The sequence below is a fragment of the Notolepis coatsorum genome, assembly GCF_963971535.1.
Source record: "Notolepis coatsorum genome assembly, chromosome: 1".
NCBI lineage: Eukaryota > Metazoa > Chordata > Actinopteri > Aulopiformes > Paralepididae > Notolepis > Notolepis coatsorum.
This window is the reverse complement of record NC_140165.1, coordinates 88,774,013-88,799,985: the sequence shown is the minus strand read 5'-3', so window position 1 is coordinate 88,799,985 and position 25,973 is coordinate 88,774,013. Positions and strand designations below refer to the sequence as shown.

The following is a 25,973-nucleotide window of genomic DNA, read 5'->3' as shown; positions in this document are numbered from 1 at the left end:
GGTTTCAGGCAACCAGTTACTGTCCGGAGGGCGCTGTTGATGACAGTATCTACCTTGTTGACGTGGGGACTTCTGCTCCAGGCGGGCGCAGTATTCTGCTACGGTCAGGACCAGGGCTTGCGTGGATATGCGCAGGGTCTGGGGGGAAGCTCCCCAAGTAGAACCCGCTAGGCGGCGGATGAGCGAGACCCTTGCTGTTGTTTTGGCCTTCACTTCATCTAGGTGTTGCTTGTAGGAGAGTGTCCGATCCAAGCATACGCCGAGGTACTTGGGGGCTTGCTGGAACTCCAGGCGGTGGTTGCCCACATGCACATCCAGTTCCCTCCTTGCTTCCCGATTAAAGAGGTGGTAAGCTGCAGACACTGTTTTGCCAATGCTGAGCTGAAGATACCACTTCTGGAGGTAGTTTGCCAGAATGTCCATATCTTGGTTGAGGCCATCTTCCATCGCCTTTGTTGAAGTCAGAGGTTCTAGGTAGGATTGTTATTAACTGTCTAACTGCATATGTAACTGTTTCCACTAGAGGGCGCTCTAGGCGGAGCCACTCAAGACACCACCAGGTGGCGAGTATAAATAGGGATGTCTCCTCCTACTCGACCTCTCTCCCCCACCTACCTCTCACAGAGAGGAGGACTCATGTGTTACTGCTCATACCATGTGAATAAATAAACCACGCCAGTTAAAGGCTAAAGATAGAAACCATGCCTCTTGACCACATTATTGTTGCCCTATAGCCTGATTCTGTCAACAGCCTTCCATGTTGGGCGTCGAAGCATGATGGCCAAGTCGTCCGCATAGCCATACTTAGTAGATGTTGTTAATGGCAGGTCATGAATGTAGATGTTAAACAACATTGGAGAAAGGACGGAGCCTTGCGGGACACCGTTCTTCAGCCTTCTGAGCCTGCTGGTCTGGCCATCGCTGGTCTGTAGGATGAAGCTCTGGTTGGATATCATCTCCATGATAAACCTCACCATATGCCGGGCCGGTGATTGTCCTCAAGAGTTTCAAGTGTAGTCCACGGTGCCACACGGTGTCATAGGCGGCTGTGAGGTCCAGGAATACTGCTCCAGCTTTCTCATTGTCCTGAAAGCTGTCCTCAATGTCCTGAGTGAGTAGCGTAACCTGGTCGACTGTTGACCTGCCTTGGCGGAAGCCAGCTTGTTCCGGGGGGCGTTATTTTTTTTCTAGCCGCATTTCTCGGAAACGCTCTCTGATTGGCCACTGACTGACGCTCTCTGATTGGCCACTGACATGTTTGCCCAATCGCGTGACGAGCTGTGTCTTTGCCCATTTCCGCATCGAACAGCCTGCAGTGCAAACCATAGATATCTAAACTACCTGGTGTTTGATTGATTGATTGATTGAAAACTTTATTAACAGATTGCAGAATGGGTACAATACAGTACAGCTCAATACACACAATTGTTAAGGGGATGCAGACCAGAGAAAGACTAGTCTTGTTTACATCAGGGTCCCCCATTTTCAATTCATCAGGACATATATGACATACATGACATACAGATAGTCAGTACTGCTACATCTATACATTTATGACAAACCAGATTTGCAAATACAGTACTGTTTGTGATACAAAAGGAGTCAAGAAAAGGGAGTATATACATTTGACGTAGAAACTGTACATTGGAGGAGGTTGGGTGGGGGGGGGGTTGGGTACATTGGGATATTGACAACCATACTGGGTAATTTACATTGGAGGTGGTTGGGGGGGGGGGGGGGGGGGCGGAGAAACACTGTATAAACAAGCAAAACTGTACATTGGGGCGGGGGGGAGAGACACTGTACAAACAAGCAAAATTGTACATTGGACTATTGACAACCATACTAGGTAAATGACTGTACATTGGAGGGGGTTGGGTTAGGACATTTACAGGGGCCAGTTTTGAATTGCAGTCTCCCGTAGGTGTCCCTTGAGAGTGGTTTTGAAAGTGGGTAGTGATCCACATTCCTTTACAGCTTTGGGTAGGGCGTTCCACATTGATGTGGCATAATTGCGAAATGTGTTTAGTCCCTTATTTGAGCCGAATCTGGGTTTAACATGATTTGTGGAGCTCCCTCTGGTGTTGTGATCGTGGTATTCACTGACCTTTGGGAAGTATTTTGACATGTACATGGGTACCTTGGTCGTGTAGTGTATCTTGTAGACCAGGCCCATTGCAAGTTGCTGTACTCTGTCGTCTACTCTAAGCCATCCTAGGTTGTCAAAGTGGGCAGGGGTGAGGTGGGTTCTAGGAGTAAGGTCAAGCAGTAGTCTGACCAGTTTGTTTTGAGATGTTTGTAATTTTGTTTTTAGCGCCTTTGAGGTGCTTTGGTACCATGAGGTGCAAGCATAGTCGTAGTACCCTTGAATGAGTGCTCCTGCCAGAGTCTTCAGGGTATTCCTGTTTACCAGAGAGGAGATCCGGTACAAGAATCGAGTTCTTTGGTTGACTTTTTTTTAAGCCGTCGGTCTTGCTGAGTTTGTTATTTGTAATTACAGTTTTTTCATTGCTGTCCTTAGTTTGGCTGCCGTGAAGTCTCCCGAAAGGTTAGCATCGACGCTGGCTGCCCTGGAGATAGATGATACATCACATGATTGATGTCAGTCAGTGAGCTGCTAGCGAATACGACACATACCAAAACATCAAAACTGGATGAACAAACACACTATTAATGTTTTAATATGTCAATTGTAAATCAGTGAAGCTACAGATAGTGAATTGTGTATATTGTTCAAATACAATAATAAATTGATGAGGCTGTTACATACCCATAATAAAGATCAGCTCTAAGTGTAATTATAAAGAGCAAGAGGAGAAATACGCTTCTGATGTGAACAACCATTCTACTGCTTGCTTCATTTGTATTATAGCTTAGTTTATTGTTTGAATTGAAGTATTACAATTATTTTTGGGGGGGAAACGTGTGCTTTAGACTTATGCAGAGTTCTTTTATTTTGGAAAAAGTCCCACCGGAAATCTTATTGTTGGTGTCTCTACTCGCGCTAGCGGAACAGTGTGTCTTGAGAGACGACGCCATTAGCATTGTCTTGCCGATCATTTAGAAAACGTTTGGTCAAAAGCCTGCATTAAACGTCTAACTAACATGACGCCCACCACTCGTTCCTGTAATTATGACGACTAGACTATCGTGGGATCAAAGTTGTGATAATCTTCCTAGCGGGATATGTCTACCTGTTCTGACTCCTGAGTAAGTTGTATTTCTTATTTATCAACGATGGAGTGCATATGCTGATTTTACAAATGCTCGGCTATCTTGTGAATGTTTTACCTTAGTTCATTTAAAACCACAGAACAACGCGGATATTTATAGCACGACAATTATTCAAAACCATAACATATTATTTGATACACAACAGTGTCTATGGGCCTTTCTAACCGATCCCCCAACAGAAGACTGCGGTCAAGTGAGCCGTCTTTCACTTTTGCGTGGTCGTCTGCAGTCTAACAGAAGACCGGTGGCGTTTGGCTCCGCCCACTCGCCGCTCGAACGCTTTCTATGGTTTGTGGACCCAAGTCTTCACATGAGACAAGGACAGAGATCTTCCATTGAGCTAGCCTATATAAAGGGACTCGAAGCAGTTCTTAACAGTGCTATCTATCTCTAGATAGTTTAGTATTTATTTATATATTATGTATTAGAAATAGTTGAGTATTTATTGATTTTGGTATTCCTGAATGATATCAACTTAATGGCATAGGTTGCCAGCAGTGTTTTAACTTTTTTCTTCCAAACAAGTTATCCAATATCGTGGACATGTCAGGGGAACAGCTAGGCTGTCATTAACATCTATTGTAGCGTAGCGTAGCGTAGCGTAGCGTAGATTTTAAAATAATGAATATTTCCTAGCTGCCAACACAATGCTAGATCAACAGCTGACACCAGCACTGGTGTGGATTTTCTATGACACTAATGTAAGGAAATTATATACCATCACTATCCATTCATTTGACCATAATCACCCAGACATCTATTTACACACCATAAAGCTACATCCAAGATTCAATAATTTCTTATTCTACTTGTCTTATAGGCTTATATAGACTGGTCAGTGGTCACAGTAATATTGTTTTTCACTTTTGAAGCAAGTAGATAATGAAACAAAATAAGTTTAACACACTAGAGCCAATGGCCCAGCATTACGCAATAACCATTTGTATTGCAGTGAGATACAGTGGACACATCCACCTCCCCCTAATCAATTTGCTATTGAAAAGTCAATAGGAAAGGACTGGAGCAGCCTATAAACATGTGTATTGCAGTGTGCAGTGCACAGGTTGAAATGGTAGTAGCATTACTTGTTTGCACTAATAGCTACCCGAATACCTCCAATATGGGAAATAGGCTAGCTTAACGTTACGCCTCAATTTGCATGATAAATATAAAATCAATTGTAGGGATTTTGTTAAATTAACAAAATCGGATAGTTTATGCGAAAAATATATTTCCCCTTGTTTTTACTGGTAACTACTAACTACACTGTGTAGTGTATTGAGAGGGGACCCTATTAACTGTTACACACCGCTGAACGGCATGCTGGGTACAGCTCGCCAGCTAGCATAACAGCTGGGAGAACAGAAAAGAAAGACGGACCTGAGATGTTACATGGTAGCAATGTTTTGCACGTTTGTCATGTTGTTTCATTAAGCTCACATTTCAGAATGAATGCTTTTACAATGACAGCAGCCAGCTTGCTTGCTTGTTGGATTATCTCACATTCGCTATTAAGTGAAAACAAAGCCATACGTGAACGTGGAAGCTCAGACATTTCAAGCATCAACAATGTAACTTTCAGAATTAATGCTTTTGTTCCTGGAAATGCGTAGAAGTGTGACTCAGCTGTTGGCCAGCCTTTCCTTCCAATGGCGTCTCAAAATTGGCATCACACGCACTTGCTCACCTTTCCGTGCGTGCATCATGAGAAGGCCCAAAATGGGCTCCACCTTTCAGCCATGCTGTGTCATGGTCTTTTCAGAAGGGGAGAGACTGACACCTTTAATACATGGAGCAAGTGACATGGAAGTGGGGCAAATAGTTTTGCCGTCTACATCAGTTGTGTCCCAAGCCGTGGCACATTATTAGTTAAACCTACCCTCACTAGAGGCATAATCTAGTGAGGGTAGGGGAAATTGTGCTATATAGATGGTTATTATTACTTATATTATATTGTAAAAATAATTATGCATTGAAATGTTTAACTCTCGATGACATTGGAAAATGAGGGTGACCTCAATTGTCCTTTTTGAGAATAAATAAAGGTTTGAATGAATACCACATCTTGTCCTAAAATAGAGATGAAACATTTATTGTGTGACTGTGTGATCATCGATTTTCAAAGATAATAGGCCGAGTATAGTTAAATAAAATAGGTGTAGAATAGTTCTACTCGTGGCCTCCGACTACTCCATAGCAGTATTTTTCCACATTGATCTTAAATCATGATCAACTTCACCATACCAACTGCAACTTGCTCTGCACCTGGTAATCATATTGACATTTTCACATACGTTAGTTGACTGCTCAGCTTGTAATGCCGGGAAGTGTCTATGCTTTAGGCAAGTGGCTTGTCCTTCCGCGTTGCTCTGATTGGCCACTGATCTACGCTAGTTTCGCCCCCATGCTAGATTTGCCCCCACGCCGGTCACTGCGGTCAGGGTTTCCGTTGTTTGGTAATTACCGGTTTTTGACCGGCAAAATCTGTTGGAAGTCCGACATATTTAATCTCTCCGGTCATAATGTCCGGTGAAAATAATTCCCTTTAAGCACAATTTGATTATTTGAATTGTATTAAAATAGGCTAAAATTAAATAGCCTATGCGATGAACGAAACAATCATTACATTTGTTTCATGGTTGCTTCACCAAGCAGGTCTAATAATGACAACGATGTTGTCAGCGGGAGCTTGGTGCTGGATTTGTGAGAGCATGCAGCTGCAGAGCCGCAGAGCCCACAGAGCTGTGCCCGCACAGTGCAATACTCCAATTCAGCCATTGGCAATTCAGCTGTTGGGTGGGGGGCGCTGCTGAGCGGTCCCCAGACCGGACCTGAAAACACAGCTGGCTCTGCGGCTCTGCAGCTGCATGCTCTTGCAAATCCAGCACCAAGTCGTTGGGAGGTGGAGATAGTCATCACGCAAACCCACGATAATGTTGCCGTCTTTCTCTGCCAAATTTCTCAGTTCTTCGCTTGATATAATTAATACAAATGTCCAATATAACGGAATTCGTTAGCTCATAAAAATGTAATTATTTATAACAGACTGCTGTTTATTAATGTCGGGCCGACTGCCCACCGACACCTATTTGATTTCAAGTCGGCAGCAGCACGATGTCTCGAGGGACTTATTTTATTTGGAATATATTAATGACTCTATATACACAAAAGTAGCCTAGTTTTAAAGGGGAACTCCAACATTTTGGGAAATTAGCTTATTTAACATCTTCCCTGGAGTTAGACAAGAAGATACATACCTTTTTTGTCTCTGTGCATGCATTTTAGCTTTGGGAATAGACGCTCCGTTAGCATAGCTTAGCTTCATCACTGGAAGTGAGGCAGGACAGTAGCCTTACAGTGCCTTACAGTGTATTGCAAGGTCTGACATTGACCAAACTTGATATGCATGACCTTGGTGGGCTCTAGGTCAACTCCTGAAAAGGGGGTCAATGTCAGACTTTGCAATCACAAGTTAGGGGGCTAATAACCCTTGCCATAATTTCAGTGCGCCCCCTAACTTTTGATTGCAAGGTCTGACATTGACCCCCTTTTCAGGAGTTGACCTAGAGCCCACCAAGGTCATGCTTATCAAATTTGGTCAATGTCAGACCTTGCAATACACTGTAAGGCACTGTAAGGCTACTGTCCTGCCTCACCTCCAGTGATGAAGCTAAGCTATGCTAACGGAGCGTCTATTCCCAAAGCTAAAATGCACGCACAGAGACAAAAAAGGTATGTATCTTCTTGTCCAACTCCAGGGAAGATGTTAAATAAGCTAATTTCCCAAAATTTTGGAGTTCCCCTTTAAGTTAAAATATTATAAATCTACATGCCTTGAGGATGTCATTCTTTATATAGCCTGCCTATCAATTGTTTTTAAGCTCAATAAACTCTGACCGGAATTGATCCCATTTGTCTGGTAGATTGAAATCTACCGGACACTGAGACCGGCAACAATTTTTTCTAACGGAAACCCTGACGCCGGTATGAGCGCGCGCATATGAGCCTAGATAATAATAATGCGCGAGCCCTCGCACACACGCAGGTTTTCCCCCCACGCCGGTAGATAATAATAATGTGAGAGCCCTCGCACACACGCAGGTTTTGCCCCCACGCCGGCAATTGGCACAAGTGTAAATTATGCATTCGTCACTCAGTTGTTACATCGACGCACTTAGCTCAACTCGTTCGTCAGCTGGCTGTGGAGCCTATGGTCACAAGTTCAAATCACTAGTTAATTTTTTTTCCCCTTTACGTTTAATTAATTTATCATCTCTCTATATTAACGTAACTAGCTATTCATATCAATCGAAAATGGGGGACCCTGATGTAAACAAGACGAAAGTCTTTCTCTGGTCTGCATCCCCTTAACAATAGACCTGTCTCAAACCCTGCCCCTTTTCTTGATCCTCCAATCACAGCTGTCGCTTACCTCTGACTTCCTCGTACAAACTTTGTTTGTACGAGGAAGTCAGAGGTAAGCGACAGCTGTGATTGGAGGATCAAGAAAAGAGGGCAGGGTTTTGAGACAGGTCCATTGTATTGAGACGCCGCCTAACTAACTAAGATGGACGATCACTGCTATTCAGCCAAGCCAAAGCAGAGGTACATTTTAGTACATAGTTATAACAGCTAAGGGGTGTTGTTAATGCATTTTATTCTAAAACCTGGTGTGCTGTAGGTTACATGATTGATTGATTGATTGATTGATTGAAAAGTTTATTAGTACAGCTCAATACATACAATTGTTAAGGGGATGCAGACCAGAGAAAGACTTTCGTCTTGTTTACATCAGGGTCCCCCATTTTCGATTGATATGAATAGCTAGTTACGTTAATATAGAGGGATGATAAATTAACACTTTGACTGCCAGGGGGCGTCTTTAGACGTCTTTGCTGGCCATGCTAAAGTTGCCGGGGGACGCTGTACGTCGTCTTTATATCAATATTTCAAAAATCTGCGATCGGATTCATAATGTCCCTCCGCTGGCCTGAGATTCACCAGCAGGACCCACTGAGCTCTCTGGCGGTTCAGGAGCGCCATCTGGTGGCCGATCGGCGCAAGCGCTTAACAGGAAGCGCAGTAGAGGTTGTGCTAGATGTCCGTAGTACTTCCGGCCACTCGGGATAGGTTCCGGCACTCTAGCTCGTCACTCTACATAGCGATCGATTGCCAATAACTCGATAAACAACATGATTTGGACGTATATACCATTATACAAGCTGGAGATGGACCGGGTAATAATATATCCCATAATGATAAAATTTCTACTCGACGATGATCGCCCAACGGCGCGCGGAGACTGGGGTGAGTTTCAGCGTGTAACGTTACCGTCTTCGATAATAACTGATATTATCAACATTTGACCCACATTAGATGATTGGTATAACGCTGCCCACGGAATTATAAACGCCCCCTCGCCCATCCGGTCAACATCAGATGACGTGTAGTAACTTCTAGAAGTACGTCTAGTTGGAATTTTTTATATCGCGCTGATTGCCATCAAACTGTATTTCATCATCAATATAATGCATTTGGGGCTATATATCACGTTCTGGAGAAAGCTGCAGAAAGAGATGAAAACATACTTATACATTAGACCATACTTTACTATGAATATGTGAATGAAAAAGTTTAACGTTGCTACACAATGAACAATACATATAGGACTTTGAATGGGCCCTAATAATGGCAATGTAGCAATAGAATTTAAAAAGTTATAGCCCTGCAAAGAAGGGGACTTTCTCCATAGACAAATAGCGCTGGCAATCTATGGTATATCATTAATTTAACCTTAGGCAACCAAAGTGTTAATTAAACGTAAAAAAAAAAAAAAAAATTAACTAAGAGTGATTTGAATTTGTGACCATAGGCTCCACAGCCAGCTGACTAACGAGTTGAGCTAAGTGCATCGATGTAAAAACTGAGTGACGAATGCATAATTTACACTTGTGCCAATTGCGTGCGTTTGTCTAAGTATTATTATTATTATCTAGCGGCGTGGGGGCAAAACCTGCGTGTGTGCGAGGGCTCGCGCATTATTATTATTATTATCTAGGCTCATGCGCTCGCTCATACCGGCTTGGGGGCAAAACTAGCGTGGGGGCGAAACTAGCGTAGATCAGTGGCCAATCAGAGCAACGCGGAAGGACAAGCCACTTGCCTAAAGCATAGACGCTGCAGGGAATGGCCTAGATAACCCGGAAATACATCTGTATAGTCCTAGAAATAATATCCCTTAACCGATAACTCCCCCTGGTGGGAAAACATAGCTATTGCATCTCAATATAAATCCTAGCTATATAATGCTCACATTATAACAGGAAACATCACCCAACATCATGGGTTGTTATTGTTATTAGGGCTGCCCCCGACTAAAGATTCTTTTGGTCGACCACTACTTGTCAGTTCAAGCCATTAGTTGACTAGTCATCACATGTTTATGATATAAAAAGTGAATAGTTACATTTATTTATTTTTGGGGCATCAGAAAATGGTTTGAGTTACAGGGCTGCGGAAGAATGTCATAAGTAACCTTGTTAACACTGTGCTACATAACAGAGAAATACAAAACGGTAATAATGAGCCGCCCTTCATAATGTAAATTTTTACAAATGGACAACATGCATGAAGCCAGCCTGTTAAAACACAGACACAAGCCGTAATAATAATAATAAATGTGTTTTTATATAGCGCCTTACATATGGTATCTCAAAGCACTTTACAGACATTGCATTACGTGGACAAACACAGTACATGGACTTTCACAATGACAACATCATGGTGGGGATACTACAGAGAAAGGGAGACAGCTAGTGTACAGATGTGTAAATTAGGGGTGCACGATATTGATTTTTTGACCCCGATATCGATACCGATAACTTGCTACTCCTCAAGGTCGATACCGATAACCAATATATATATATATATTTATTGTATTATAACTTTTTTTTTAATGTATATTCCTGTAGTTTTGACCTAACCAGATTTATCATGACATGAGCGTTGCTACTATGAACAAAACAAAGCCAAGAGAACAGTTTTGACTCTTCAAATAAAGTGACTATATTTATTTTTCCAAATAAATATAATTTGAGTCAATCACAAAATTCACAATCCGTCAATGTCATTAACAATGTGTTTCCCTGAACAATGAGTGAAGTAAAAATCAACAGGTATTGTGCTTCGTCAGTAGGGATGGGTACCATTCACATTTTAACCGATACGGTACCGGTACCTGTGAATCGATACCGGTACCCAACGGCACCTTTTTTCTGTACTTTAGTCTCTAAAAATGTAATCTACCTACCTCAGTTGTGAAACTTCAAATAACCACATTTGACAGTTTTCGGCTTGCCATTGCCCCGACTGCTTTGTTGTTGAATCAAGTCAAATCCTAATGTAGAAGGGTGGATTATCCCTGCTTATGGGAGTAGTGATACACAGCCACCTGGTAGCAGGATACAATAGAGTTGGATCTATCTGTACCCCCGTCTTTGGCCCGGAACGTCGTTCTGGAGGGCGTGCAGCAGGAGTGGATGGGGCCCAGGATTTACTAACCTTGGGGGTGGTACTCTGGTCTTCCTCGCCTTCCAAGGCGGTCAGCAGTAGCTCCCCACACACTCTCACTTCCCCCAGTACCTCCGTCAGCCCTCCCACACCCGGTGACTGTCAGTTCAATAGTTATATTGGGCTTCCCTTTAAGCAGTACCCTTCCTTGACCAAAACAACATTTTCAACCAAAGAAATTGACATTCCCTAATAGATAGTGTGTACGTAAATGAAAATGTATGTGTCTGATAAAGAGATAGGTGGATGAAAAGGCATGTGTCTGATAGGGATATATTATTAAAATATTGTATAATTGGCTGATATGAACATAGATAATGTATGTAAAAGCTAAATAGTATATTATGCTGTATTGTATTATGAATGAATTATGAGTAGGTATTATTGTATTGAATTATGAATTCATAAGGCGTATATATTGTTGTATTGTATTATGAATTTGATTAGGGTTTTTATTGTTTTAATTGTCTGTATGACATGTAAATGTTGTGAGTGTATAAGTCTGTAACTGTATTTTATGTGTTATGGACCCCAGGAAGAATAGCCTCAGCACTGCTGTGGCTAATGGGGATCCAAATAAACTTAAACTTAAACCTGTATAGACCCTCAATGAATATGCTGCGAATGGGGTGGAAGGGTTAAATAATTATACCAGTCACAAGTATTTACCCGGTTACAAGATTAGCATATGATCAGAAATAGACACACACACCGTGAATGAATGAAAACTTTATTTAACAGATTGCAGAATGGGTACAAATTAACAATACAGTACGGCTCAATACACACAATTGTTAAGGGGATGCAGACCTGAGAAAGACGTTTGTCTTGTTTCCATCAGGGTCCCCCATTTTCAATTCATATAGACATTTATGACATACACAACATACATGACATTTATGGCATAGGGACATATAGGTATTTAGTACTGATACATTTGTGACATAAACGGTATTCAAATATACAGTACTGTTAGCCCTAGATCCTGACAGAGTATATACATATGATGGGGAGGGGACTGTACATTAGGAGGGGATGGGTGGGTGGGAGAGAGATATACATACGGCGGGGAGGGAATATATACATGCGGTGGGGAGGAGACTGTCTATTAGGAGGTGGTGGGGGTTTTGGGCATTTACGGTGGCCAGTTTCGAATTGCAGCCTCCCGTAGGTGCTCTTTAAGAGCGGTTTTGAATGTGGGTAGGGATTCACATTCCTTTACAGCTTTGGGTAGGGCGTTCCACATTGATGTGGCATAATTGCGGAACGTATTTAGTCCCTTGTTTGAGCCGAATCTGGGTTTAACATGATTTGTTGAGCTTCCTCTGGTGTAGTGGTTGTGGTATTCACTGACCTTTGGGAAGTATTTTGACATGTACATGGGTACCTTAGTCGTATAGTGTATCTTGTAGACCAGGCCCATTTACATCTACTTTATATAAGCCTGGTCAATTATCAGTTACAAGTTGTACTTTATGTGGTTCATATGGCATGTATTCATAAACGGCACCGGGTGCTCTCACTTGTATTGTAGCAGGGCTGTACGCTAAGCTTTTTCACTAGGGGCACACTTGCCCCTAAATGAGAAATTTAGGGGCAAAAAATATTTTTTAGGGGCACATTTTTAAATAACAATTTTACCATTATTTATATCGATTGTTTTTGATTTAAAAATAAATAAAAAAAATAATTTTATATATTTTTTTTTAATAAAATATATATATTATATAATCATACTTGTAGTTGTATTATTTGCGAGACATCGCCACCACGCAACAAGTCAAAATGCTCGCTATATGCAACCAGCTCCACTGTCTGTGTGTACTCGAGTAGCCTCCAGCTACGTACGGCCAGGATTCTCCGGAGCTGCAGCTGGACCCTATACTGTAGCCTCCAGCTACGGCCAGGATTCTCCGGCGCTGCAGCTGGAACCTATTGACTATATTCAGCGTGCCCTCAGCTCGAATACGCATCGACTCAGTGTTATAAGACATTGATATCAGGAGCTATCTGAACTATTTAGTTTAATGGGACGTTTCGTTTTGAACAGTTAGGGTTGGGTACCGTTCACATTTGAACCAGTACCTGGGGATCGATAATGGTATACGACGACAGGGCTTGAGACTAACACCGTCCCGTCGTCCCAGGGGAAATAAAATATGTATTTGGGATGAAGAAAAATCCTCCACGGGGCCGGGACACAGTCGGGACGAAGAGGATTTATTTTCCCCCACTTGGAAAATGTCAACTGCGCCGACTGTCAGTGCGCATATCACTGTCAAACGGTGCGTGTCTTCCGAGTGCTCGCTTTAGTTGACAGTGGCACGAGACCACTGCACGAGACCCGCGGAAATATCAGAATGTTTAATAGAATGTTTAATAAAAGTTCTCGTGGTTCCGGCCATCCTCTAGCCATCCTCTCAGTCAAGGGAGCACTCTCAAACATGCTGCACTATTTGAAGTGTATAACGTTAAACAGAGCAGAAGAAGATGGAATAACAGACACAGACTGACCAACAGGGAACTGCATCCAACCCTAGTACAAAGGCAGGTCTGCGGTGGTGGCTACTGCCACTGCTGGCTCAATGTTCTCGACGGTCACATTTTCATTCGACGGCTCACTAGGAGGTGGAACGCGTCGAAAATATGAAGCAATACTAACTTTACTTTTCTTCATAGGCATAGCTAAAGAGTGCTCAATCGATTTTCCCCACTCTCATACCTGAGTGCTCAGCTCGCGTGAGTGGCGTCATCACACGGCTTGGATAATTTAGGAGTGAAATGCGAATGCAAGGCTTGAAATCCCTACTCGCAAGCCCGCCCCCAAATATTATTTACCAATCGCAACGGCCAATTAAAGGGGCAATTTGCGACGAGCTCGTCGCACTGTACAGCCCTGTGTAGGGGAACACTATTCCCCACATAGGCACCTCGTGCTCAATACATTAATAATAAACCCTGCTTGGATTAGGGGAGACCCAGGCACAAGGTAAGTAGTTCAATGGGAATTCAAGAACGTCACAGTAATGCACAAATACAAAATAAATCATTTAAATGTGGGCCCACGTTACTAGGGATGCCCCGATCGATCGGCCACCGATCGTTATCGGCCGATAATCAGTATAAATATGCGATTTGTATAAACAAATGCCCCAGGAAGTCTAGTAGCCCATGTTGATATCTCCGTTAGCTTGCGTTAGCTGACGTTAGTTCACGGTTCAAAACGAAATGTCCGATTGAACTAAATAGTTGTCTTAATGTCATCTAGCCGGCTAGCAGTAGCTCCTGATATCAATGTCTTATAACATTGATTGAATGCGTATTCGAGCTGAGGGCTTGCTGAATGTGAAATGACCAAAGCATAACGTTACCAAGGCAATAGGGTCCCGCTGCAGCGCCGGAGAATCCTTTTTGGAGCTAGGGCTACTAGAGTACACACAGACAGTGGAGCTGTTTGCAGATAGCGAGCATTTTGACTTGTTGCGTGGTGGCGATGTCTCGCAGATAATACAAGTACAAGTCTAATTATATAATATATATATTTTATTAAAAAAAAAAAACTTTTTATATAAAATAATTTTTAATTTCTTTTTAATCAAAAACGATCGGTATCGGATCGGTATCGGCCGATATGGCTCACGACGATCGGTGATCGGTATCGGTGGCAAAAAACGTGATCGGGGCATCCCTACACGTTACCAAATAAAACCTACTCTAAAGCCGGCTTATAATGTTTGGGGTACCCCTAGACACTGGTCGTTAATGTTTGCTCGAATGGATACTGTGGTGGGCACACAAGGTACTGTTGTACTTAGCCAAGATGGCGGACCCACTCTCATCACCTCTCGTCCGGGTGACAAGATGGCGTCGGGCGATCCCGCGAGCACAGCCAGCGGCCTGGGGTAGAAAGCATAAGCAGTGGTGAAACTGGAGGAGCGTGCTGTGTTGTGGTGACCTCTGCTGGTGGGGAGAGGTGTCCTCTGCAGCGTCGATGAGACGTCCACTGCGGGCTGCTGTCTGGGCTGGCGCGCTCTAAACTGTTTGGCTACCTTAAACACAGCTAAACTGTGGGTCTTAGTGAACCCTCCTGCTATCGTCTGTACTACTAACGCAACGTGGCTGTATGCACCACCGGTCTTCAGCGCCGCGCGCCCGGTAGTATACTTGAGTCAATATAGCCGTTAGCAGCATGCTAATACACCGCACACACTGCTACTATAACACGTTATCTATGGACGTTGGTCCTTCTTTCCGTATCGCTTACTCACACACTGCACTATCGCTTGTACTTCTAGGATAACACGTTATCTAGCAAGTACTCTCTATCACGCGTCTCTCTCCAACGGGGCTCTTCAACATCACTCTTCCAACGGGGCTCTTCCTGAGCACACACCCGTTGCGACCGTTCATGTCCGAGTTCACTGTCAAAGAGGACTTCCTGGTGCTCCGCCCTCCAGGTAATCATCTCTTGCTCGTTGCTTCTCTCTCCTCCGCTCCACCTGCCACCACTGCCCCCTGCTGGCAACCGCAACTGATCCCACTATAGGACCACTCCAGAAAGGGAGAAAGATGCTTCAATGTTATGTTAGTGATCCATATCGAAGCCGGAGAAAGAGTAGCACCTCGCATCATTAGTAGTCCGGGCGAGATATCAAAAGGAACACTGTTTATCACACTTTATACACACACAGGGGAAGTAACAGTTAGTCAGCACTTCTGAATACTTAGCAGAATATTCAGGATCCTACACTAAGTAAGCATATATTGTGCGTGTGAACGTTGACATGAAAAGAAAAAGGTAATTTTTTTTTTTTTATTATTATTTTTATCGGAGCTATCAATACTTTTATCAGGTTTATCGAGATGACGTCATAATTGCTGATATCGGCCCGATAATTATCGACCCGATAATTATCGTGCATCCCTAGTGTAAATGTAAGTGATGCAGGTAACAGGTAATGAGTAATGATTCTGAATGTTGGAACAACCAGCAAGGAGTGAGAAAAGTGAGAGAAATGCACATTTCAGTTAAACATGGAGTACACAATGTCATGTAGCTTCTAGGGGTGGGACGATACATCGATCCAGATCGATATATCGATCTATTATCAATAATCAAATAGGATCGATGCAACGTAAAAAGATCAATTCATATCTCTTATTTTGAAAATCCCATGTCTGGTATCCGCTCGGCTCGGATCAACAGCACACAGCAGTAGCGTCTAGAGCGTCACTAGAGCAAGACTAGTGTGCCTATTCTGTGACCCAAAACATGTCCCTGCTGTTTTATTCCGCAACGGGTCCAATGCATCTAACCTGCTTTGCAATCCTCGCCACTCGATTATGCCCACGTCGCGTTAAAGATCAAAGATAACGTTACGTTAGCGTAAGCTAACAAGCTAACCCAGAGCCATAGGCAGAGAGAAGTGGGGACTGGGAAGGAGGGTGCATTCTCGGGATAGCCCCACTAACAGGATCTGGCCGGTACTGCACCTTCGGACTCCCAATATGCCTTTTCCAGCCAAAATACAGCTCTGTGACAGACAGTGAATAGGATATTAATATTGAAAAAAAAAAGATAAACAAACCAAAAACAGTGAACAGGAGGTCTATTTGTATTAAAAACAATAGATTGTTTTTCATTTAAATGTCTGGAAGAGCTCAATAATAAAAATGTCAAATGATATTTCCATTGCCTTTTTTGTTTGTTGATTGTGTTAAATGGGCATATAATATCGTCTCATATCGATCGCAGGCACCTGAATCGAATCGTATCGTATCGTATCGTGGCAGACTGTGTGATATCGGATAATATCGTATCGTTGTCCAAAGAATCGATATCGTATTGTATCGTGATGAAACTGGTGATTCCCACCCCTAGTAGCTTCCCCCAGTCCCCACGATCACTGGGATAGCGTTAAGCCCAATAGTGCATGTTGCATAGCCTATCTAATGTAGCGGCCATTCTAAGTGGCCAACATTAGGCAAACATTAGGCTACTTACGTCATACAGTAATATGATGCTGGGCTGTAGTGATGAGTTGTTCCGTGTGGGGCAAGTATGTAAAAAAGAAAAACAGAAACAACACGTTTGTCATCTGTAGTAAATAAATGAAGCTGGAATCCATTCGTGACCATGAACAGAGCCAGTGTCCCGTAACCGTTGTGTCCCGGATTCAATCTCCTCTCCTCTAAAGACGCTCTGTGGCTAGGCTAACAGCCATGTCAGACAGAGCAGATGTGGAAACTGAGCTACACTTTCTAACAACCTGCCCACTACCAAGATATCAGAGACATATACTCCCCAGCAGGGACGTGCACAGGACTTTAGAGGGCCAGGTGCTCAAAGGCTGAAAAGGGCACTACACTTGTGTGTATATATTAACCGAGCGCGCAAGCGCGATTTTTAAGGGCCCTTTTCGGGCGGGGGCCCCCTTTTTATGCTTTTTGGGGGGTTTTGGTGATCAAATATTGAATATTGAACTATAATAATCAGTGCAGGAGCTCACTTATTCTTGAAAGACACTTTTATCACTGACTTAAAAGGCCCATACATCTCCATAAATGTTCAGGGGGGAGGGAATAAGTGCTTACCCTACATACCCCAAGAAGTGCTGTATATTCTGTATTGTTTAATATAAATTTGAATTTTTTATTCCAATCCCGATTTGTATTTGAGATTCCCAAATCCCATCGGACTTGACTTCTTCGTGTCCCTCAATGAGTGTAATACCAGCATTCAACTGTATGCGCCACAGCGGTTTCTATCATCATCATCATCACCACCCACGCTATGCATAAAATATATAGGTCCGCGGAGAGGCACGCTGAGGAGTCCGTGCAAACTGCAATGGAATATGGGGCATCTCTCTCTCTTTACCTAATATTTTGATTCTATCCTGACATTTTTCAGTTGGAAGGGCAGTCTATATGCGTAACGGTAATTTTCTTTTTTTATTTATTTATTTTTTCAATAGGGGCACTTTTTTGATGAGGCTCAAAAAGGCAGGTGCTCAAGCACCCCTTGGCCTCTATGTGTGCACGACACGTGCCTGCTCCCCAGTCCCCATGAATTGCAAACACCCAAAGAGAGAGGCTCATTAGGCTTGCATTTCTTTGCATCAAAGATGCTACAATCTTCAGCTTTCAAAAAGATGCTGTGTTTGACCAAGTGTTTCCTCAAGTTGCTTGTATTACCCTTCCCTGCTTTGCACATCGCGTTACAAATGTTGCAGAGAGCGTTGTAGGGCTGGACGATAGTCTAAAATTTATATCACGTTATAATTTGAAGCATAGATGGTAACAGTATATATCACGGTATATTCATTTATCTTAAAATGTCTATAAATGCTTCTGAAGGGGTAAACACTGGCAGCTATTACTGTACTCTTGTATTACTACGACATATTTCACATAGTACAGAGGTATTTTAAGAACATTTATTGTGCAAAACTGCAATAGAAAAATGCTAAACCTTTTCTCAAGTTACTTCCATCTCTGAAAAACACTTTTTTCATGAAATACAATCAAATCAAGCGGCACAAAGTGAAAATAAAAACTACTGCAGGACAGGAGGTTTCTTTCCCTCAAACAACTCAAACACAATACATGTTTGACAACGTAGAGAGAGAGCGTGATGTAATAGGTTTGAGTTTGAGGTTTGAGCGTCCTAAGTTGCCGTAGTTGATGATGTCACACCAGGATGTCATTGTCAACACATAGAGTTGGAAACGAGAGCAGCCCGATGGATAAAGCGATATAAAGAAACAAATAGCCAATAAATGTGAAGTTATCTTTGAACCTCTGTTGTCAAGCCTCGTCAATATAACCCCCCCCCCCCTTTCCTCACTAATTAAACTGGTGCCGCGGAGTCACATTAGAACGTTAGCTTAAACGATAACGTTAGCCTGTTGCTGCGCTAAAGCAAGTCTCCTCTCAGCCTCCTTCAATAGGGTCCAGCTGCGTCTTTACAATTCGTAGCCGCATTTCTGCAGACCCCTCTCTGATTGGTTGAGGCCATTTCTGCAGACCCCTCTCTGATTGGCCGAGCGTGCGCATGCGCATGAGCCGCAACAAGCTCCTCTAGCCAGGAGTCGAAACTCCATTAAGCTCCAGAGAGAGAGGCTGAAAACCCACAGTTGTTGCCCGACGGATGGGAGCCGAATCCCGGATCCGAGTTTTCTGATGAATAGCCCCAAAACATGGAGGTCGCGAACGCAATTTATACGCATGGAAGTATTGATTACGCCATAACATTGTGTTGTGAAATGTGCATAACGTTATGAATAAACCGCGAAGTCACGGGAAATAAATAACGTTATACGCGAATCTGGTAGTACATTTCTGCTTATCTTCTTGATATGATAACATTACATCCGCCTTTTACCGCGTGACGAGCTAAACCAATCAGAGAGAGGCTTCGCTCACATGACGCTCAACCAATCATAGAGGGGCTTCGCTCAACCAATCAGAGAGGGGTCTGCAGAAATGGAGTTCAACCAATCAGAGAGGGGTCTGCAGAAATGCGGCTACGAAATGTAGAGACACGGTCCAGCTGCATCCCCGGAGATGTTCTCTCACGGGCAACTTCCGCCAGCCACACGACATTTCTGCCGCTGACAGGACACGCGCTGATTGGCGGAAAGTACGGAAGTATCTCTAAGTACGTCTGACGTATCTCGAAGTACATCTGACGTTTCTCTACGTCCGTTAGCGAACGTTAATTGAACGTCAAAAGCAAGTACGTCTGCGCTGACGTGCGGTTGTTGAGAGTGATTGATTGAAGAGTTCCTTGTTCCATGAGAGGGGGGGGGGGGCTTGTATTGATCAGGTTAGTAGATATTGTACCGATCAGGTATTACAGATCATATCCGCATGAAATAAACTAAAATGTTAAAACCCATTTAGACTGTTTATCATTCCTGTACTGTACTCTGCTCCTGTGTTGTAACCCAACCCCCTCCAATGTACAGTAAATGACCAAGTATGGTTGTCAATATTCCAATGTACAGTTTTGCTTGTACACAGTGGTGCGTTATTGAAATCATCTGGGGTTGCGGCACGGTGGTGTAGTGGTTAACACTGTCGCCTCACAGCAAGAAGGTCCAGGGTTCGATTCCCGCTTGGGGACCAGGTTTCCATGATGCCAGTTACCCAGGTGGGGTATCTCCCAGGCCTTTCTGTGTGGAGTTTGCATGTTCTCCCCGTGCTCGCAAGGGTTTCCCCCCCGATAAGATAAACCCAATGGAAAAACATGCACAACAATAGATCGCTAACGCTGTGGCGTCCTTGACGAAGACGGACAGGAGCACTTGGATTGGTCCCCTGGCGCGGCTCACGTTGACGCCTGTCTGCTCCCGGCTGCCCTTGGGGGGGAAGGACGACGGGATGGGTTAATCGCAGATACGAATTGCATGCATGCATCGCATGTGTGCCGATTGATGACCTCTGAGCAGGTCCTAAATTATAAATTATTATTATTATACCTAATGCATGCACGGTGCGCGCGCTCCCGCGAATGCGCATTTAATGTCCCCTCGCTTGAGCACAGACTAAAGACGGTGCCTAATTGCCTCTACGAATGGAATGTAACACATGGCATTCACAACAAGTTAGGTGTGAATGTATCTGAGAACGTATTTAACACACCTGACGACCGGCGCTATTGATATGCAAATAGCGAGTACTTATCTGGGGTTGCAACCCCGTCCCATGAAGAACGCATGCCTGCTTGTCCCCCACCCACCCACCCCTCCTACCCGACCCCCCCCCCCCCCCCCCAACCACCTCCAATGTACAGTCCCCCCCCCACCTACCCAACCTCCTCCAATGTACAGTTTCTACGTCAAATGTATATACTCTCTTTTCTGGACTCTTTTTGTATCACAAACAATACTGTATTTGCAAATCTGGTATGTCATAAATGTATAGATGTAGCAGTACTGTCTATCTGTATGTCGTGTGTGTGTCATATATGATATGATGAATTGAAAATGGGGGACCCTGATGTAAACAAGTCGAAAGTCTTTCTCTGGTCTGCATCCCCTTAACAATTGTATGTATTGAGCTGTACTGTACTGTACCCATTCTGCAATCTGTTAATAAAGTTTTCAATCAATCAATTTATTTATCCTTTATTTATCCAGGAATGTCCCATTGAGATACAAGATCTCTTCTTCCAGGGAGTCCTGTCAATCAGACAGCGTTTGCTCTGTACCTACCTGTATTCCAATAATGGATTTGTCCATACCTGAGATCCATAGATGTCCCTAGATGAGAGGTTAATGGTGTTACCCAGTGTCTCAAAATACTGAGGATAAGGTGTAACAAATACAAACATAGTTCAGTTATTGGGTTGTAATGCTAAAATGCGTTTAAAATCTAATGGCATTACATAACTATTTACAGCTTTTAGGTAACACAAGTGTTATTGATCTAAGCGATTTGATTTTATTACGGATCCCCATTAGCTGGTACGTCTGAAGATACGTCAGACGTACTTCGAGATACGTTAGACGTACTTCGAGATACTTCCGTACTTTCCGCCAATCAGCGTGTGTCCTGTCAGCGGCAGAAATGTCGTGTGGCTGGCGGAAGTTGCCCGTGAGAGAACATCTCCGGGGCTGCAGCTGGAGGCTACTCGCCTCCTTAGCCAAATTGAAATGCCCAAACTATATGGCAAGGTCCGTGAGCAAGTGGAGAAAAACTCGGTACAATTAAACACTATGCAACCACTGCAAACGTTGAGTGAATCATCAAGTAGCGTTAACGTCATTGCTACTGCTGTAGCTGTTCTAGTCTACCGGTCACAAGGTATGAAAATATAGTCAAAATCCATACCGTAGCGCAAATTCATACCTTTTATGTTGTTTGCAGATTACATTACGTTGCTGTAGCATGAACTGCAGATGGTGGGCAGGTGGGTGCAACACACACACACACCGGGCAAAACTATATTTTTAATTTCCTTGGTGAAGGTAATTAAACCCTGTCTGCCTTTTGACTATACCAAAACATTATATTGTCATCATATAGGTGCACACAAGTGAAGTTTCAAACTGCAGTTGGTAAAGTAATGGGTTATTTCCCCCCCAGATCTACCCAGAGACATGGATGATTCCACTACTAGACTGAAGGAGGAACCCAGAGACCCACAAGACTTTATACTGAACATCAAAGAAGAGACTCTGGACTTTCCTGACCCACCCAGGGACATTTCCACCAGACTGAAGGAGGAGCCCACAGATGATCAGGACATCTGTAAGTTAAGTTTATTTCTGTGTAACAAGTGGCTGCTGGTCCATAAAGAGTTTTAAAATTCACTTTGACTAATTAAAGACTTAAAAGCATTAAATAGTCCTCTGTTTGATAAGGTCTTAAATATGTATTTATTGAATGCTATAAGCAGGGTCTAAAATGAATGGCAAGCGCCAAATGCCTGGAAAATAATATTTAGGTGAAATCGATAAGTAAAACCTTTATATCACGTTAGTCTTTGGTGTTTGCTATTTGTGTTCTCAGATGTTGACCTTTATCTCTGTCCACTCTCCCGTGATTGGCTGTTGCGTCTGCATTTGTATGGATGGTATAGAGAGATGGCTAGTTAGCTAACCTGCAAACACCCTGACCGATGGCTCTCCCTATGTGCTCATATAGCCATTTCTCCTGTTAATCGCCTGTATTTCAGACCAAGTCTCATTCATGATAGTTAACAAGTGTCATTGCAACCATCACTTGAACTGCTGATTCGCATCGCACTGTCCCTCATTCATTCCCTATTCAGAATATAAATGCGAGGAACAATGGAGGCTAAATGGTAAATGGACTGCATTTATATAGTGCTTTTTATCCAAAGCGCTTTACAATTTATGCCTCACATTCACCCATTCACCCATACAGTCACACACCGACAGCAGAGGTGCCATGCAAGGTGCCAACCTGCTCAGTGCTCACCGGGACCAGTTAGGGGTTAAGTGTCTTGCTCAAGGAAAACTTCGACACACTGCCGGGAGCGGGAATCAAACCGGGAACCTTCTGATTACCAGATGAGCCCTCTACGGCTCCTGAGCCACTGTCGCCCCAGTGTGTCTGAAATATTGCCAGGTAGAAAATGGTCTTAACGGTACCAATATTTGGGCAAAGGACAATCTGTAAAAAGTAGGTCCATTTCAACAAGAGGAAGTTGACTAGATTTATTATGACAACCGACTGCCTTTAGGCTAAATGTTCTTATTTTGTCATCTATTTATTTAAAAGCTATGTATAAACTATGAAACAGAGAACCACCATAATACAACCATGTTCTAAATTACTTCTACCTTGATATAGTCTCAACATGGCCAACCCAACCACGGAAGCCACACTCGTACAGGTAGCACAATACACTATTGTGAAAAGTAGGCCTAGAGGAGCCCTTTGTTCATTACAGACTCTGGCTGTAAGACTATTGTAGTGATTAATATCATTAAGGACACATATTTGTTCACATTAATAAACATATTTCGATATTTAATTCAACCAGTTAGTCATTTTGCCCTACTGATCATTTTGAACGGACAATATGCATATTTACTCATTATAAATACCCACAGTATAGATGGTTTCACTGGAATTGTGTTGCTAGGGAACAGCTTTTCAGTCAGTTATTGATATTAGCAATATGTTATTATATCTTTTTCTTTTGGCTTTTCCCGTCAGGGGTCGCCACAGTGGATCATCCCTTTCCATCTGTTCCTGTCCTCTGCGTCGTCCTTCGTCACGCCTGCTGCCTGCATGTCCTCCTTCACTGTGTCCATAAACCTCCTCTTGGGCCTTCCCCTCCTCTTTCCTGGCAGCTCCATCTCCAGCATCCTCCTCCCGATGTACCCCACCTCCCTCCTCCGCACATGTCCAAACCATCTGTCTTGCCTCTCTCACTTTCTGCCCGAACTGCTCAACATGGGCCGTTCCTCTGATGTAGGCATTTTTTATTTTGTCCAACCTTGTTACTCCCAGAGAGAACCTTAGCATCTTCATCTCTGCCACCTCCAGCTCCGCCACCTGCTTGTTGGTCAGTGCCACCATTTCTAGACCATACAGCATAGCTGGTCTCGCTACCCTGCTGTAGACCTTTCCTTTTACCCTTGCTGGTACACTTCTATTGCAGATCACCCCTGTCATCCATCTCCACCCGCACCACCCGGCCTGCACTCTCTTCTTCACCTCCCTACCACAGTCCCCATTTCTTTGGACAGTTGACCCCAAGTATTTAAACTCGTCCACTTTTGGTACCTCTACTCCTTGCATCTTCACCACCCCTCTGTCTTCCTTCCCATTCACACACATGTTGTACTCGGTCTTGCCTCTGCTCACTTTCACCCCTCTTCTCTCCAGTGCATGCCTCCACTTCTCCAGGTTCTCTTCCACCTGCTCCCACTACAGATCGCGATGTCATCTGCGAAGTGCGAACATCATGGTCCACTCCTGCCTGACCTCGTCTGTCAGCCTGTCCATCACTCTTGCAAATAAGAATGGACTGAGGGCCGACCCTTGGTGCAGTCCTACCCCGACCTTGAACCCCTCAGTCACTCCCACTGCACACCTCACCACAGTCGCACTGCCCTCATACAAGTCCTGTACTACTCTCACATACTTTTCCACCACTCCTGACTTTCTCATACAGTACCACACCTCCTCTCTTGGTACCCTGTCATACGCCTTCTCTAGGTCTACAAAGACGCAATGCAGCTCCCTCTGGCCTTCTCTATACTTCTCCATTAGCATTCTAAGGGCGTCGTGCTTTTACCTGGCATGAACCCATACTGCTGCTCACTAATCCTCACCTCTACTCTTAACCTAGCCTCCACTATCCTTTTCCATAGCTTCATGCTGTGGCTGATCAGCTTTATTCCCCTGTAGTTGCTGCAACTCTGTGCGTCTCCCTTACTCTTAAAAATCGGCACTAGCACACTTTGCCTCCACTCCTCTGGCATTTTCTCATTTTCCAAGATGTTGTTAAACAATCGTGCTAGAAAAAAACCTGCCATAGGCATCTCCAGACCTTTGCTGGTATGTCATCTGGGCCGACCGCCTTCCCACTCTTCATCCTCTTCAAAGCTGCCCTCACTTCCTGCTTACTGATCTGTTGCACTTCCTGGTTCACTGCCTCCACACTGTCCGTCCTCTCTCTCTTTTTCTTCATTCATCAGCTCTTCAAAGTACTCCTTCCACCTTCTCACCACACTGTCCTCGCTGGTCAGCGTCTTGCCCTCCTTATCCTTTATCACTCTGACCTGCTGGTTCCTCTGCCTAGCCAGTTGACATAGGTTCTTTTCTCCTTCCTTGGTGTCCAACCTCTCATACAGCTTGCTGAATGCTCTTTCCTTCACCTTTGCCACAGTTTTAACAGTTTTTGGACAACAAAGTAGAAGAAATGCCTTATAGGTTTTGAGAGAGAGGGTTTGCACGCTGAATACAATGCTGCCACTGGAGGTCTTAAAAAGTCTTCCATTTAACTTTTTGAAAACTGCAGATACCCTGTACTTCATACTTGATACCAAGCTCCTCCTACAAAACTAATGTGAAATGAATGGGAGCACTGTAAAACACAACATACTCAAAAACAAACTTATTTTAGTGTTGTGTGCGCAGTATAGTGTTTATTTCAGTTATTTATTTTTTATTTTTTTTAGCATTTTTACAGCTTTTCTTGGTCACGCAGGACCGACAGAGGAGAGGGCGAACGGGAGGAGAGGTGGGGAGGACATGCGACAAATAACGTCGGGTGCTGGGATCGAACCCGGGTCGGCCGCGTAGGTGCGCGAGGCACTATGGTATGCGCCACGAGGGCGCCCCTTATTTCAGGTTTTTAATAGACTGAAGCGTGGCCCGGCCCATTACTTAACATTCGTTTTGTGTCTTAACTAGCCAGAGTTGTGAGTATCCAGTATGAGTAGCATTACTTAATAATAACATTCGTTTTGTGTCTATTGTCTAACAGTTAGTTTTGTGTTACAGGCAGAAAGATAAAGCTCTTTATCGCTCATCTTCCACAAGAGTAACATTAAGGTTATCTATCGGTAGTTTGAGTCAACCGTCAAAGATACCTCAGCGAGAGATGGAATTTTAGTAAATGTTAACTAACGTTTTGTGTCTAACTAGCCAGAGCTGTTAGTATCCAGTATGAACAGCAT

At 43.6% G+C, this 25,973-nt stretch overlaps 1 long non-coding RNA gene across 1 annotated transcript in view; it reads left to right on the top strand.

The window, feature by feature from the left end:
• Window positions 1–3,060: 3,060 nt before the first annotated feature.
• Window positions 3,061–25,973, top strand: part of LOC311234334 — a 54,679-nt gene continuing 31,766 nt past the window's right edge. The window contains exons 1-2 of the long non-coding RNA XR_014620092.1: window positions 3,061–3,210; window positions 21,898–22,062. This is a non-coding gene — a long non-coding RNA (uncharacterized lncRNA). The remainder of the gene's footprint in view (window positions 3,211–21,897; window positions 22,063–25,973) is intronic.